Raw genomic sequence first — 16,013 nt, 5'->3', positions numbered from 1 at the left:
AGATAAAGAAAATAAGTTCAGATTAGAGGCCCATGGAAGTTATGCTAAGTCATTTACATTGTGTTGTTGTCAATCTGTTCATGGGGAAGCATTAAATGTTTTTGAAAATGGTTACTTAAATCTGAAACACATTTTCTGTAATAGAAGAAATATTTGGTTAGAGCAGAGTGCGAACAGATCTTTTTACAAAAATTGTGATAAAATACACTTAACATAAAATTTACCATCTTAACCATTTTTAAGTGTGGCTTTAGTATATTCACATTGTTGGGCTATCATCACCACTATGCATCCATAGCACTGTTTTCATCTTGCAAAATAGAACTCTGTACCCATGAAATAAAAACTCCTCATTCTCCCCTCCACAGATTTTTTTTCTGAATATAAAATAACAGGTATATAAGAGGCAAAAAAAAAAAATCTATGGATAGTGAGAAAGATACAGGATTTAATGAGTGGTTGTGATACACCATATTTACATGTTCCTTTTCATCATCTCTCTCTATGTAGATAAATAGATGATGGACATTTACACACACAATATATGTGTCCATATGTGTATTTCTGTGGATCTCAGAAAGTAAAGAGGCTAAGGAGGGAATATGAGTGAATTGATCAAGTAGGGTATATACTGCATTAGGAAGAAACCTTAGAGGTTAGTCATCATGAGGCTTGAGCAGTAATACTAACCACTGAACAACAAACATAATAGCTTTGGACACAAAACTATCATTTAGGCAGAACACAAAAAGGTTGTACTGGATGATACAGTAAGAGGGAATACGACCACTTTTGTGGGTCACCTGGCTTTGACATATTAATAGTGCCAGGACCTAAGGGCAAAGGATCTAGCATTCATTTATGGTCCCACAGACAGCCTCCTGGCCAGGAGCTCTTTCATGGTGCCACTGCCTCAGAGGGACCTCAAATGGCTGAGGAACTGATGAACATATCCAGTTACGGTGTTTTAACAAGTTTCTGTGGAAGAAAAGGAGCAGTCCAGGAAATTTCAAATGAGCCAAGTAGTCTTTACTGAGCACACACAGTGCATTTAGCCTGGTTCTAGATTTTACAGGCTACAATTAAGTTTTTACAGTGATGTATAGTCAGGAAAGATAGTTTTACATCTTATAGGAACAAGTAGTTGTATCTAACCACAATATTATGATATTTCCATATCTTATGGTATCGCCATGGGAAAACACAAATTTGTTTTCATGAATTTACTGCACAATCAGCTGTCATATAGGCCTTAATTTAAAGATAATTAGCTTTTTTGGTAATTGGAAACATGAGGAAGAATACTGTAAAATACCCTAAAGTAAACAAACCCAGTTGGCAAAGTAAATTAGTTTTGATTTACATGAGATTTTATATGCTTAGAGATCTTGGTTTGAAAGAAACTGAAATTTTAAATCCTAAAACAATTTTAGTTCATTTTATTTCTTATGTTTGCCTAATGTTAACTTTATGGCTTTTTATTACTATCAACTTCCCGAAGTCTTTAAAAAGTTGCATTTTCATAACTCTTACAGTCATTAGACTTTTTAAAAGAAGAATTCAATTCTATTTGGTAGAAGATGGGTTGGTGATCTACAAATTGGTTTGCAATAACTTCATTTTGTGACAAATGTAATAACGAAAATAATTTTCAGTAGATTGGAAAATCATGGTTTTTGTCCATACTATTGGCTGTTATGTGTTCCTGAACCTGAGAATGACATGCCAGTGGGACCACATAATCCCTAGACTAGGATTGACTTTATAAAGTCTTGACTCAACCCATTAAGAAATAAACTGAGGAAAGGCTAGTTGAGTGTGGGAAATTCTGTCAAAGTTTTGGAATTGTTACTTTTAAATCACATGAGCTAGAGGAAAAGAGCTCTGGGCTCTCTTCTTTGCTTGTTCCTCAAATTAAGATTTCCAAGCCCAGGTTCTTATAATAATTATTTGTTATATTTTAGTTACATTTTGCTTATTGTGTTATCAGAACCAGAGACAACTTTATGCTTGTAGCCCTGAAGTTTTCAATTAAAGTTTGATGTCACTCCTTATTAAAAAATGTCCATGGCTAATCACCGTAGGGCAATTTTTCTATACTTTGTTATTGTTTGGCAGTGTTGGTGTGAGGAGATTATGGTCCCTTTCAGAAAATGGACAAGACAGGACCTTTTTCCAGATAAGTCTACATATGTATATACATTCACAATCATATGCTATTTCAAGGGGTCCATACACATCCTGAACTATACCTATGTATCTCCAATTTAGAACCTAAAGCTTGAAGCACCAAAAATATACTTTTTAAACTTAACTCTCTACAACTAGAGCATCTCCTATCCCTCTTACAATCTTTTCTCCTACTATTTCATAACATTAAGCTGCTGCTCTAGTCAATATGATTTCCTTACTATCTCCAAAACAGGTCATATTGAAATCTACTACTGCCATTCTCACCTGGATCTTTGATAACCATTGTATTTTTCTCCTATCCCCAGTACTAAAAAAAAATCAAAGTTTAAAATAAGTAAGTCTCTCCAAGAAAAAAAAAAATTCATATCATCCCACAGGGAATTCTCACTTCTTTGCAATTTAATTTGTGATACAGTGCATGCTGTTGAATATACTGCCGTATCTCTTAAAGTAGTAACATTTTCCTGGGTGTGTGGTAAATACCCCTAAGAAGATTGTGAACTCCTATAGCATAGGACTATACTTCACACTTGGATTCTTTCAGTTAGGAACTACCCAATGATGACTTTATTGTGACGTGGACTCTTGAAGAGGACCAGCTGTGGCAATATTCTAGCCATGTGTCACCCTACCGATTGAGTTGTTTTACCTTACGGTATTTAAATTTCATACTTAACGTTTCTATCCTCTTTTTTTTCCTAGAATGCTTGGAGTTAAATTTGTGGAATTCTAGCAGTATCGGACTTCATGGCGTGTTATCATTTTGTTTTACCACATTACATTTTCATTTTATGCAAAATTTCTCACAGTATTTATCTTTTGATAATATATCAATTTTTTTGAAACCATCTAAATTTCCTTCTTAGAAAGAGTCAGAAAAATACACAATAAATAAAGTATATTATTTGCTTCTTCCACTGTGTTAGGGCAATGCTTGAAGAGGAAGACTGATTGCCAAAGATCAGGTGAGGAAGAAAGGAAGGGAGGAAGGAAGGAAGGAAGAAGGAAGGAAGACATTATAGATTGGAATATTAGTTTCACTAACTTCAAAGGAGTAATTTTTCTTTATAGGTTATAATAATTTTGATTAAAATAGAAATTCCCCATCTCAAGCACTCTCTATTCCTCATTCCTGTTTTATTTGTCTCCTTGAGACTTATATTTGGCATATCTTTATTTACCCATTGTTTGTATCCTCCTACTGAAACATCAGCTCTGTGAAGGTAAAAATTTGTTTTGTTCCTTACAGAGCCCCAAACCTGAAATGGAGTACAGCCCTAATTAGATACTCAATAGATACTGAATAATTTTTAAAAATCACAACAATGTCATATAGATATGGGGTAGAAATAGTCTCACTAAACTGGAAATCTATGCTTTTGGTTCTATATGTTCCAATACCAGCTTTGGATTTGGCCCAATTATAGTATCTTCCAACTTTATTTTCTTCTTTTATTTCCCTCATGATGATTTTGAATTAGAAGAACTATAAGATGTAGTGCCAAGTCCTTTTTCAAATTCTATTAATAGCGACTTTTAAAGTATGTATTTAGTCAATTAGAACCCATGGGGAAAAGAGTTATTTCTGAAAAATTTTCATGTTGTTTGCTATAACCCTTCTGAAAAGGCCTTTATTTCTAGGTCAAGAATATCTTTTTTTTTTCTCACTTTTTAACAATTACAAAGTCTCATACATACATATCTGCAAACTTAAGTTGATAGGACAGATCTTAATAGCTTTATTAAGCTATTATTTATTCTGTGACAATTCTGAGTAAGTGTTCTTGATTTGAAAGATATTAGCAATGGTTCTAAGTGTAATGAGGGTTTCTTAGGTTATGAAGTCAAGCAAAGTAGACCTGGGTCAATTATTTGATGATTTTATGAGTGAGAACAGCTGCATTCTAAAGGTAGGATAGGAACAATTTATATTTGAAATTCAGACTTACACCATTTACCTATATTATTTTTACATGTCTAGTTCATTTCCCCTGTAGCTTTATATAGTAACAGTCTGATTCGGCTGTTTCATACATGTTCTTCAAAACTTTCATCTCTCTGAGCTCATTTTCATAGCAGAAAGTAAATGAATTCTTTTCAGGATAATCAAAGACATATGAGGTAGGCCATATTTATTCTCTAAAAGTCCTGCATTTTGTCCATTTATATCAACATTCTTCCTCATTTATTATGTGGAAGGCTCTGGATGGGGGAGGTGGTCTGGAGGTGAACAAGCCTTTACAGAGTTCAGTCTAGTGGGAAAAACAGACACACACATATCACTACTCTATAGCTAAAGTCATGAGGCGGCAGTGAGTACAATGTGGAACACAGAGGAAAGAAGGACAAATACCGGCAATTTATGAAGTAAGGGAGTGGGACAGAAAAAGAATTTGCAAGGTAACAAAGAAGCTTTGGAGCATGAGATATCATACTGTGTTGGATAGAAAATATGGCTAGAAATGCGTGTTATAGCTAGAATGTGAAGGGTCTTGCTTGCCAGGTTAAGTTGTGTGCAATTTTCCTTTTGGGTAAGGAGAGTATTGTGGTCCTCTAGTAACTAAATATCAAGAAAACAGCCCATTAGTAGCTACTGAGACTATGTGCTTATTTGAGAATGTTTAGTGTTGTGAAATGATCTGAAATATCATAGGGAAAAGAATTATATATTTTTAACATTTTTTGTATAAAAATTGATGAAAGGAAGCAAATGACATAAAATTCACTTAATCATTCAACAAATTCATCTTACATAAGAGAATACAATGTAAATTGGGTTTCCCTCCTACTCAGACTCTAGTCCTTCTCTTCAGCAGAATTTTATGATTTCTTCCCCAAATCTTATATATATATATATATATATATATATATATATATATATGTATAAAATCATATGCAACTTCTAGAATTATATCATGAGGCACTCCATGGCCCCCCAAACAAGCAAAATTGGCTACACCATAAAAAAATTACAGCCTTTAAAAAAGACTCCCAAGGCATACAGCAAATAAAGAAACATTTATTCAAGAAAATTTACTAAAATTAGATTAAAACAGAGAGAGTCTGTGGCATTTGAGGCACAATCCTTTCCCTCCCTCTTCCCTATCTTAACTCAGCATGAGGGAGGTTCCCTGCCTAGTAGGTGTGGTCAAGAACATGGAGCTCCCTCACCTCAACTCCCAATCAAGGGCTACTGTGATTGAGAGCTCTGGGAAGGGGAAGGCCACCAGTATTTCTTACCTTCTCCAACTCAAAATGAGAGAGGCTAAAGTTATGGTGAGTGTGGCCAAGAGGTGAGGGGCTCCTTTTTTCCACCCAGTGCCTACCAGTAGGAAGAAGCTGTTCCTCAGGTACAGTTGGCTGAGAATACTGGAAAGCCAACTATGCTCACCCAAGCTCATTTGTAGTACGGAGCTTCCAATATGGGAGAGGCTAGCCAAGAAGACCAGAGGCTACTTTCTTGCCTGAAGCACAGAATAGTGGCTCAGAGTTTTAGTTTTAGGGAGAAGTCCATAAGAAAATAGAGCTCCAACACTCTCCCCCAAAGGATCTGACTTTATTTGGAAAAAAAAATTAATTTTTATAATAACATCTGAAAATCAATTAAGATGTCCTGTAAATAGAATAAAAGACCCCACATGACCATCCCAATAGATGTTGAAAAAGCATTCAGCAAAACTCAACACCCATTCATGATAGAAACACCTAACTAGAAATAGAAGGGAATTTTCTCAACCTGATAAAGGATGTCTATGAAAACCCACAGCTAACATCATATTTAACGATAAAAGACTAAATAATTTTCCTCTAAGATCAGGCACAAGACAAAATTGTCTGCTTTCTCAATACTGTAGTGGAGATAGTATATTTTTAGTAAGATTTTGCTAAACATTGCTGACATATTCTCCAAAAATGTCCTATTTTAAACTGCCATGAAAGTATTAGAATGCCTCTTTCTTTGTCCATCACAAAACATCTTGAGCTCCACAATCTGTGAGCTTTAATTTGAACTGCTTTCATTATAATTGAGGTTCAACATTTTTCATATGTTGTCTATTTTCAATAGCATTTCTGCAAACTGCCTGTTTATATTTTGACACATTTTTATTTGCTGTTGGTTTCTTATATTGATTTATGAAAACCTTTTATATAATAAGAATTCTCTGTCTCTATATTTTATATATAAATGTTTTGGAAACATTTTTTTTAGTTTGTCTTTTGATCATATTTTTACTGTCTTGTAAATTATTTAATTAAATATATCTGTTTTTTGTGTTTTGTATCTTTTTTAGAAAGAGTTTCTTCTTTCCAAAATTTAAAAAATAAATTCCTCACTTATTTTTTATAATATTTAAATTTTGATCCATCCAAAACTATGATATAAAGATGGAGATTGGCATCCAACTTGTATCCCCCCAAATAGTTGAGCAGTTGCTCCCTCACCATTAAAAAAATTGATCTTTTTATCATATTAAAAGCCATTTTATCATTAAGTTTATTACTATGTGGGTTTTTTAAAAAATGTATATTTGGGTTATTTTTCATATTGTTTCCTTTGTTCTATGCTGGGAGAGGCAGTCCACCATGGGTCTTGACCATGCCTGCACAATCTTGCATTATGTTGCAAGGTTTACATATTTCCTGATAGGAGTAGTGTCTGTAGGTAGTTACATAGTCAACTAAGCAGGTCAACACTACTCTATTCACTGGGGGGGGGGAGGGGGGGGCAGAGGGAGGCTGGCTTATTCATTGCTTGCAACAATGTTTACTGCTTGCTCAAAAAACACTGGGCCCTTTGCCCTGGATTCCTCTCCTTGAACAAAACCCTCTGTGTGTACATGTATCATCTGGGCACACTGCATAATCTTGGTGGAATTTTGTGGCAAGGGTGAGTCCTGCAAATATGCTGATGTTCATGCTGCTTGTTGTAATATGAGTAATGAAGTGCTTTTCTCTGACCCAGGAGTTTCATGTCTTCTGCCAGCATCCATGAAATAATAATAGGCTATCTTATTTGCTTGCACTTTGGTAAAATCTTAAACTCTTCAAAATTTTTGACAATCTGAATATTTATTCATATTAAACTGTTTTCATTATCCTAATTTTAAATTTACATTTTTTTTAAAGATTTTTTATTTATTTGTGAGAGAGAGAATGAGAGAGAGCATGAGAAGGAGGAGGGTCAGAGGGAGAAGCAGACTCCCTGCTGAGCAGGGAGCCCAATGCGGGACTCGATCCCGGGACTCCAGGATCATGACCCGAGCCGAAGGCAGTCACTTAACCAACTGAGCCACCCAGGCGCTCCTAATTTTAAATTTACATTTTAATAAGTGATAAGACTATGCTCTCTTCAATATTTTCTCTTCATTAAATTTCCTGATCATTTTATGCCCTTGTTTTACCTGCAAATAAAACCTGGTAGTAATTTTATTGTGCTCACACTAAATAAAAATATACTGATATAGGGAGAAGGAAAACCTTCAATACTGTTTACCGGTCTAAAACCTACTGTGCTACTGTTTCTCATGTATTTTTGCATGAGGCTCAATGGCATTTTTAAATACATAGGCCCTGCATATTTTGTTAATTATATTATCTTATGGTTTATCTTTTTTATTCCTAAAAATTGAATTTTTATATATTTTTTGTACTGTTTAAGGTTGCTAGGTTATGTTGTGAAAACAAAAATGCCAAAATTTTCAGTAGCTTAAAATAGCTAAAATAGAATGTACACTACACTTCTAGCACAGGTTATTGGGAGCAGGGAGCTCTGGGCAGAACATGGGTCTCCACCTGAGAAACCACCACCACTTACTGTATGACATTTGCCAAGTTACCCTTTCTGTGCCTCAGTTTGCCTATCTGTAAATCACAGATAACAGTCACAGCTAAATCATAAGTCTATGTTGAGGAGTTAAAAGATGACTTAAGACGCTGCCAGACATATAGTAAATGCTGCTTAAATGTTAGCCATTCTTATTATTAAAGTTAGGAAACAGAACAGCATATCTTATAAATAATCACACTAGTTGGGGCCGTGTTAGTCAATCTTGCTCTCTGGGTAGGAGTCTATGATTCCATTATTTCTTTCTCTCTTCATCATAGAGAACAACCTAACAGGAAAGATAGGCATAAGGAAATAATCATACCTAAGATCATTCTGTGTCTTCCTGCCTTTATCCTATCACCGGGACAAGAGAGAATGGTGAAGGTGGTAGTTTTCCCCACAGGAGAACAATTGACTTCTATAAATAAGTACAAATTTAAGATAAAGCATAAATGCTGCCATCCAGAAAACTTTGCACAATGGAGAGTATTTAAATGTAAAACACCGGATTAACATCATTTCCATTTTGCGGGGGCGGGGTGGGGGGGCGGTGAGAGGGATGCAGAGTGACTTCTAACCCAAGAAGCAGAAGCAGCATCTGGAGCAGAACACAGGCTATACATCTTTCAGCCTTTGCTTTCTACCAACTTGCAATGCAACAATGGAACTAAATCACTTTCTCACACACATTAAATCACTAGACTTAAAGTTATTGAAATATCACCAGATGAATTAAAATTTATTTACTTTCCAAACAAATCAAAGTGTAAAAGCAAGGCTAATGTTTCCTTCTCTCTCTAGGTTTTGCCTATACCTCTCCTACAGCAATTATCACAATCTCCTAATTAATCTCTTGCCTCTGAAAACAATGGTATCTTATCATTTCCATATTGCCAAACTTTTTTCACAGAAAGTGAAATAAAATATCTTTAAAATAAATGTGTGAAATTATTTGTAAAAGCTGAAAATACTGGATACTGTTAAATGAGCAAATGTTTTTGTTAATACCTCTTGTGTGCCCTCATTAAAGCTCAGGATTAAGATGTTTATACAAAAAATTAAACAAGCTTAGACTCTGAGCTTTTTTGAAAATATGCTTTCTTATTCATTATCTGTACTCCCAGGTTCTCCTACGCTTCCAAGCACATGTATAATAATAATAGGTGCACAAAAATGTTATAAAATACACAGTGTGATTGATTATTGAAAACTGTGTGATACGACAACCTCTTATAACAACAATAATTAAGAAAATAATTGTCAACATTTCTTAAGGTCTTTTTATAGTTCCCTGTGGTAAATACTTAAAATGCACTATTTTATTTAATCATCACAGTGAATCCATGAAATACATATTATTACATAATGTGTGTATCCTTTATAAGGACATTTGTTATTGGATTTAGGGCTCATCCAGATAATCCACCCAAGATCCATGTTATTTACATCCACAGATACTTTTTTTTTTTTTTTTTTTTTTTTACCAAATTATGCCACATCTGTAGCTTTTGGGGCTTAGGAAGTAGACATATCTTTTGGGGGATCATTGTTCAACTTATAACACTGTTACAATAAATATCGTAAACTGAGTAGCTTAAGACACAAATTTATGGTCTTACAGTTCTGTATGTCAGAAGTCTGACATTAGTCTCATTGGGTTAAAATCAAGATGTTGGCAGGATTATGTTCCTTTCTGCAGACTCTATGAGTGAATCTGTTTCCTTGCCATTTCCAGCTTCTAGAAGCTGCCCACATTTCTTGGCTCATGGTCTTCATCCTCTAACTAAAGCCTGCATCACTGCATTTCTCTGACCCTTCTTCTGTCATCACATCTGTCCCTAACAGCTAGGGAAGGTTTTTTACTTTTAAGGACTCGGAATCAGATTGGGCACACATGGGTAACCCAGGATAATCTTCTCATCTCAAGGACCTTAACCACATCTACAAAGTTCCTTTTACCATGTAAGGTAAATTAGAGGTTTCGGAGGCTAGGACATGGATATCTTTAAGGGGCCATTATTCTGCCTCCTGTACAATGCCTAAGACCTGGTATTGCTTCAGAACTGTGTTAGAAGACATATTTGAAGATTAGTGGTGCTACTGCACTCACAGGAGCTACAGATAATGTCCTTATCAATAGAAGGCAACAGACAAGGCCAGGACAACCAGAAATGTGCTCTATCAGGGCTGTAGTCCCTGCTCTGCTGGTAAGCTCTGCTCACTGCTGTTTCCAATATAAGTTCCAGACCAGGCCACAATGGTTCCTTAAAGTGCCAGGATGCTAGACAATTATTCCACAGGATCATCATCATCCACAACAAATTTACTCCGCACCACCAGGATTATAGTGCTATAAAAACATTAATATAAATATTTACCTAAGGGGCAATATGGCCACCAGGATGGGTGAATTGAGACAGACTTCGGGTGTTCCCTGACTCATAGACCCTAAACCACCTATTACCCTTCAACTTGGTTTGTTGTCAGGGCAAAATAACAGGTCATATTTTTTTTTTGTAGAAGTGACATTGACTGGTGAGGGTCTTTGGTGAAGTTCATCCTAGTCTAACTGAACAGCTTTTAAAAGCTAGACTTATCATAGATCATATGAAGCCAATTTCCTTTCAAAAATTTATTTTAATAATTTAGCCAAAATTCATTTCTGTTGCATGAAACTTAGAAAGCTGACTAATACAGAAATATTTTTAGTCTGTGCAACATGTTACATTTTATCATAGAGAAGACTTAGTGTTTCAGTGTGATGTTAATTCCCTCAGACACTTCCATTTTGCCTCCATATGTTGAAATATTTTAATTATAATATTGCTGTTTTCCATCAAGTGCATGACCTAATATGTCATTTCTCTTTGATGTCTAGTTATTATCTGGCCTAACTGGACCAAAAAAAGACGAAAAGAAAATTTAAAAAAGATATTTTTAGTCTAAAGAATGCCAAAAATAAAATAGATTGTCTATAGCAGGTCATAAGAGAGACATTATGGTCTATTACAATGGCCTTCTGCAATTTGATTAACCTCTCTGTGCATCAGTTTCTAAATTCTTTATTGTGACAAATAAGGTATATGAAATGAAATACCATATGTAAAAACATGCCATTATATCTCTCATTTAGCAGGTGATTGGTAAATATCTAATTGTTGATATAACAGAGATTTTGATGAAATTATCATTTTATATGATTATAACTTCCAATAGTAAATTTGAAAGAATATTTTGAAAGAGATCAAAATCTTTTGCAAAAACTGACCCTCTGGTTCAGAATGTTTACTGTATGTAGTTGGGGTACTATGAAGGACAAGCATAAAGCCACAGTATCCTAAGATCCAAGACAGAATGGATCCCTACTGGTTGAGTATATAAAAACAACTCTCACTCTTTAAAACATTCCTGTTTTGGAAAAAAAAAAAAAAGGAACTATGAGTTAAAGGGCTGCCTAGTGAAACAAGAACTCAGTGCTTAATTTATTACGCCACTGCTTTTCTTAATCCATAAAGAGTACCTCTTGCATTGATCTGGAAGAGTAGAGCCAAGCCCATGATGCAAATCTTAAACATTTATAATTATTAATTCCAGATTTGGGCTTTGAGGTCTTTATCACTCAGAGTCCAAATAGGAAAACAGAAACCTCTCTAAGAATGAGCTTAGAGGAGATTTTGTTACACAAGTGTTGAGATGTTTAAGAAGTCAAATTGAGTATATAAAGGCAACCCAGAAGTTAGCAATAGCAGGAAACTACTATCAACCTAGGCTGCACAGTCAAGGGAAGGAGGCATTTTTAAAATTCTAGGGGCTGAAGTCACTGGAGGGAGCTAGGAAATATAACAGCCCTGCCTGGTATGAACTACTACCATAGAGACACATTGGCGAAGACACCACCCAAGGCAAAGAAAGAGAAAACAGAAAGAGAAAGAGAGAAGAAGAGAAAGAGAAACACCATCCAAGGCAGAGAAAGTGAAAAGAGAAAGAGAGACAAAGAGAAGAGAAACAGAAACTAATGTCACCCAAGGCAAGAAAGAGAAAGAGAAAAAGAAACACCACTCAAGATAGAGAAAGAGAAAAGAAGAGAAAGAGAAAAAGAAAGAGAAAGAAACACCACCTAAGCAGAGACAGAGAAAACTACTTTGACTTCCTTCCACCCTTCAATCTCCTGCAAGAACCTTGTACTGACTGAACCCAATTAAAAGTCAGCTGAGTAAATACAGTCTATAGGGATTGGGCACTGTGAAAAGGAGCAGGGGAGAGAAGAAAAAAAAAGAGAAGAGGGAAAAAAAAGAAAAAGAAAAGAAAGGAAAGGAAAAGAAAAAAGAAAAGAGAAAAGAGAAAAGAAAGGAAAAGAATAGAAAGAAAAGGATAGAAAGACTAGAAAGGAAAAGGTAAAGGAAAGGAAAGGAAAGGAAAAGGAAAAGGAAAAGGAAAAGGAAAAGGAAAAGAAAGGAAAAGAAAAGAAAAGAAAAGAAAAAAGAAAAAGAAAAAGAAAAGAAAAGAAAAGAAAAAGGAATCTGAATGTTAATAGGCCCAGAACTGGTCTCAGCCCAGAGGGGCTTTGTCACTTCTCAGAATGGACCTTGTTCTTACAAAACATTCAATACAGTGGAAAAGGAAGTAAAGGTATCACAGGTATTCCTGAAAGTTCAATAAGCATACCTTTCTCTGTCTAACCATTTGTATTGATTCCATCATAAAATCCTATTGATTTTACTTTATTCTCCACTGTTGCCTTTCTAAACCTGTATTATTGCACTAGCTTCCTAAATAAGCTCCCCATGTTTTATACTGTGAAAAATTTGATGGGGCTCATCAGACAAAAATTATTTTCAAATTACAAATCATATTATGTCACTCTTCACTCATTTAACTCCTCAATGCTTTCCTAAAACTCCTGGAATAAAGATCTGTATCTATCACTTGACCTATAAGGCCTTATGTGGCCTGGCCTATGTCTGTCTCCCCAGGTTCACTTTTGGCTGCTCTCCTTCTCACATTTTGGAATTTTTATAGTTAAAAGAAATGTACCATTTTACCTTTTATTAGATGGTCATCACATATGATATTCCCTCTACGTGGAATTCCATTTACCCAAATAACTTTTTTTTTCAATCAACACTTCCTAACTCCTGGTTATGTCTTTTTAAAACACTGTGTACCTCTCATAGTTACTACATATTATAATTAGATGTTAAAATGGGGGTGGTAATTCATTGATGCCTATTTTGCCCCAGAGGTCCAAGGGACTTTCTCTTTCATATTACCAATGTCCTTTTCTGGGTTTCCCTTCCTGTGCAAGTCTTTGTCAAAGTTCCCCTCACTGAAGTCACTTTGAGGAGTTCCAACTGTCTCATGCCAGGACTCTGACTGGCACATACTTTTCTAGTTTTGCAGAGCAGTTTTTTTCTTCTTTGATATGGGCACTAAATCTCAGAGTGTGAATCAGGGAATAGAATAGAAAGTCTAGATATAAATCCATGAATACACAGTCAATTGATTTTTGACAAAAGTGCCTAAGCAATTCAGTGGGGGAAAGGATAGTCTTTTCAATAAAAGATGGTAAGAAGTTAAACAACCATATGTGAAAAAAAAGAAAAAGAGAAAAGTCAAACTAGACCCTTGACTCATACTATATGCAAAAATTCACTTGAAATAGATCATACATCTAAATGTAAAAGCTAAAATTATAAAATTTCTAGAGGAAAACAAAGGACAAAAGTAGTCACTTTGGGTTTGACAATTTCTTAAATGTGACACAAAATATATAAATTATAAAAGGAAAGTTAACAAATTAGACTTTATCAAAATTAGAATCTCTGCTCTTCAAAATGTACTCTTCAGAAAATGAAAATGTATACCATAAACTGGGAGAAAAATATTTGCAAAATGAACATCTGAAAAGCCCTTATAAAGATTTGAATAGACACTTCTCTTAGTAAATATATGGATAGCAAATTATCACATAAAGATACACTCAACTAATTAATCATTAGGGAAATGTAAATGAATTCCATTTGAAAGTCCACCATACTCACAGTAAATAGCCAAAATTTAAAAGACTGACCATACAAAGTCTTGAAGAGTAGGTGAGCTGCTTAAACTCTTATACCCTGCTGGTGGGAATATAAAATGGTGCTACTATTTTGGAAATAATTTGACAATTCCATAAAATGTTAAACATACATTCACCATACTACCTCAAACATTATTCTAGGTATTTAACTAAGATAATTGAAAGCATACATCCATAAAAGCCCTGTACTCAAATGTTCATGAAAGTTTTATTTGTAATACCCCAAATCTAAGAACAATTCAAATGTCCATCAAAAGATGAATGAGTCAAAAAAAATTGTGGCTGATCATACAATGGAATACTATTTACCAATAAAAAGGAATCAACTATTGATACATGCAACATGTCTAAATCACAAAATAAGTATACCAAATAAAAGAAGCAAAACTAAAAAGATAATACATAATTTTATATATACCAAATTCTATAAAATGCAAACCAATCTGTAGTGGCAGAAAATAGATCAATGACAACACAGAATGGGGTGAAGGAGGGTTGATAAGAGAGAAGAGATTAAAAAGGAGTATGAAGAAATTTTAGGAGGTGACAGATATGTTCATTAACTTGACTATGAACATGGTTTCATCTGTATATATATTTTCTAAAATCCATCAGAATTTATACTTGAACCATGTACAGCTTATGTATGTAATTATATCTCAATAAAACTATGAAAGAAAGAGATTTACACTTAAAAAAACTTAACAGTTTGAGATCATTTTATACCAATACATAGAAACATGTTTTTTTGGGCGCCTGGGTGGCTCAGTTGGTTAAGCGACTGCCTTCAGCTCGGGTCATGATCTCAGGGTCCTGGGATCGAGTCCCGCATCGGGCTCCCTGCTCTGCAGGGAGCCTGCTTCTCCCTCTCCCACTCCCCCTGCTTGTGTTCCCTCTCTCGCTGTGTCTCTCTCTGTCAAATAAATAAATAAAATCTTAAAAAAAAAAAAAAGAAACATGTTTTTTTTTTTTAAACTTAAACCATTGTTTTATAATTCAATGGATGGGTATATCATAATTTACTTAAATAATTTCCCACTGATATATATTGTAATTGTTTCCAGTCTTTTGATGTAAATAACACTCTTTCAAGGAAATCGAAACTTTATAGTAAAATTAAAATCCATGGTGTTGGCAGTAGAGGAGAGAATTAAACCAGCAAGTAGATAAAACCAGAACAGAGATTTAAAAAAACAAACAAACCTAAAACATATTCAGAAAAAATTTTCTGAAGATGAAAAATATTTGTCTTTTTAAACAAAGGTGAGGAGCACCTGGGTGCTTCAGGTGATTGAGTGGTTGAGCATCTGACTCTCGGTTTCAGCTCAGGTTGTGATCTCATGGGTGGTGATGGAGCCCCATTTTAGGCTCCGCACTCAGTGGGGAGTCTACTTCCCCTCTCCCTCTCCCTTTGCCCCCCCATGCACTCTCTCCCTCTCAAATAAATAAAAATAAAATCTTTTAAAAAATAAAATAAAGGGGAATGCAAGGGCCAAGACCAATTAATTTAAAAAGTTATAGCTAGATAAATCCTAGCAAACATTTGAATTGCATAGATAACAAATGAGAGAAAAAGGAATTAGGACAAAGTTTTGAGTGAGAACTGAGACCATCCCCCCAAATTTTCCAGTTACAAGTTTGTTCATATACAAATGAAATAATTCTAATTATCAGGTAACCCACAGCCAAAAAATAAAATAAAAAATATGCATTCTAATTTCACTAATACTTATATTATTCTAAATATCTTGGCTGGCTCAAAAAAGAATTTTCCCCCTATAAAAGGAGTTATCATTATTAGAAAAGAGTAAGAGAAAGTATTGTTTTCAAATACATTATTTCTATATAAGCATTATGCTAAACAGAATTAACAACTAATTCTTCAAATTAAAAAAAACTGAATTGGGAAACTAA

This window comes from Mirounga leonina, unplaced genomic scaffold, assembly GCF_011800145.1.
Source record: "Mirounga leonina isolate KUSES-001 unplaced genomic scaffold, KU_Mleo_1.0 Mir_115, whole genome shotgun sequence".
NCBI classification, from domain to species: Eukaryota; Metazoa; Chordata; class Mammalia; order Carnivora; family Phocidae; genus Mirounga; species Mirounga leonina.
Note: the sequence above shows the minus strand (reverse complement) of the source record.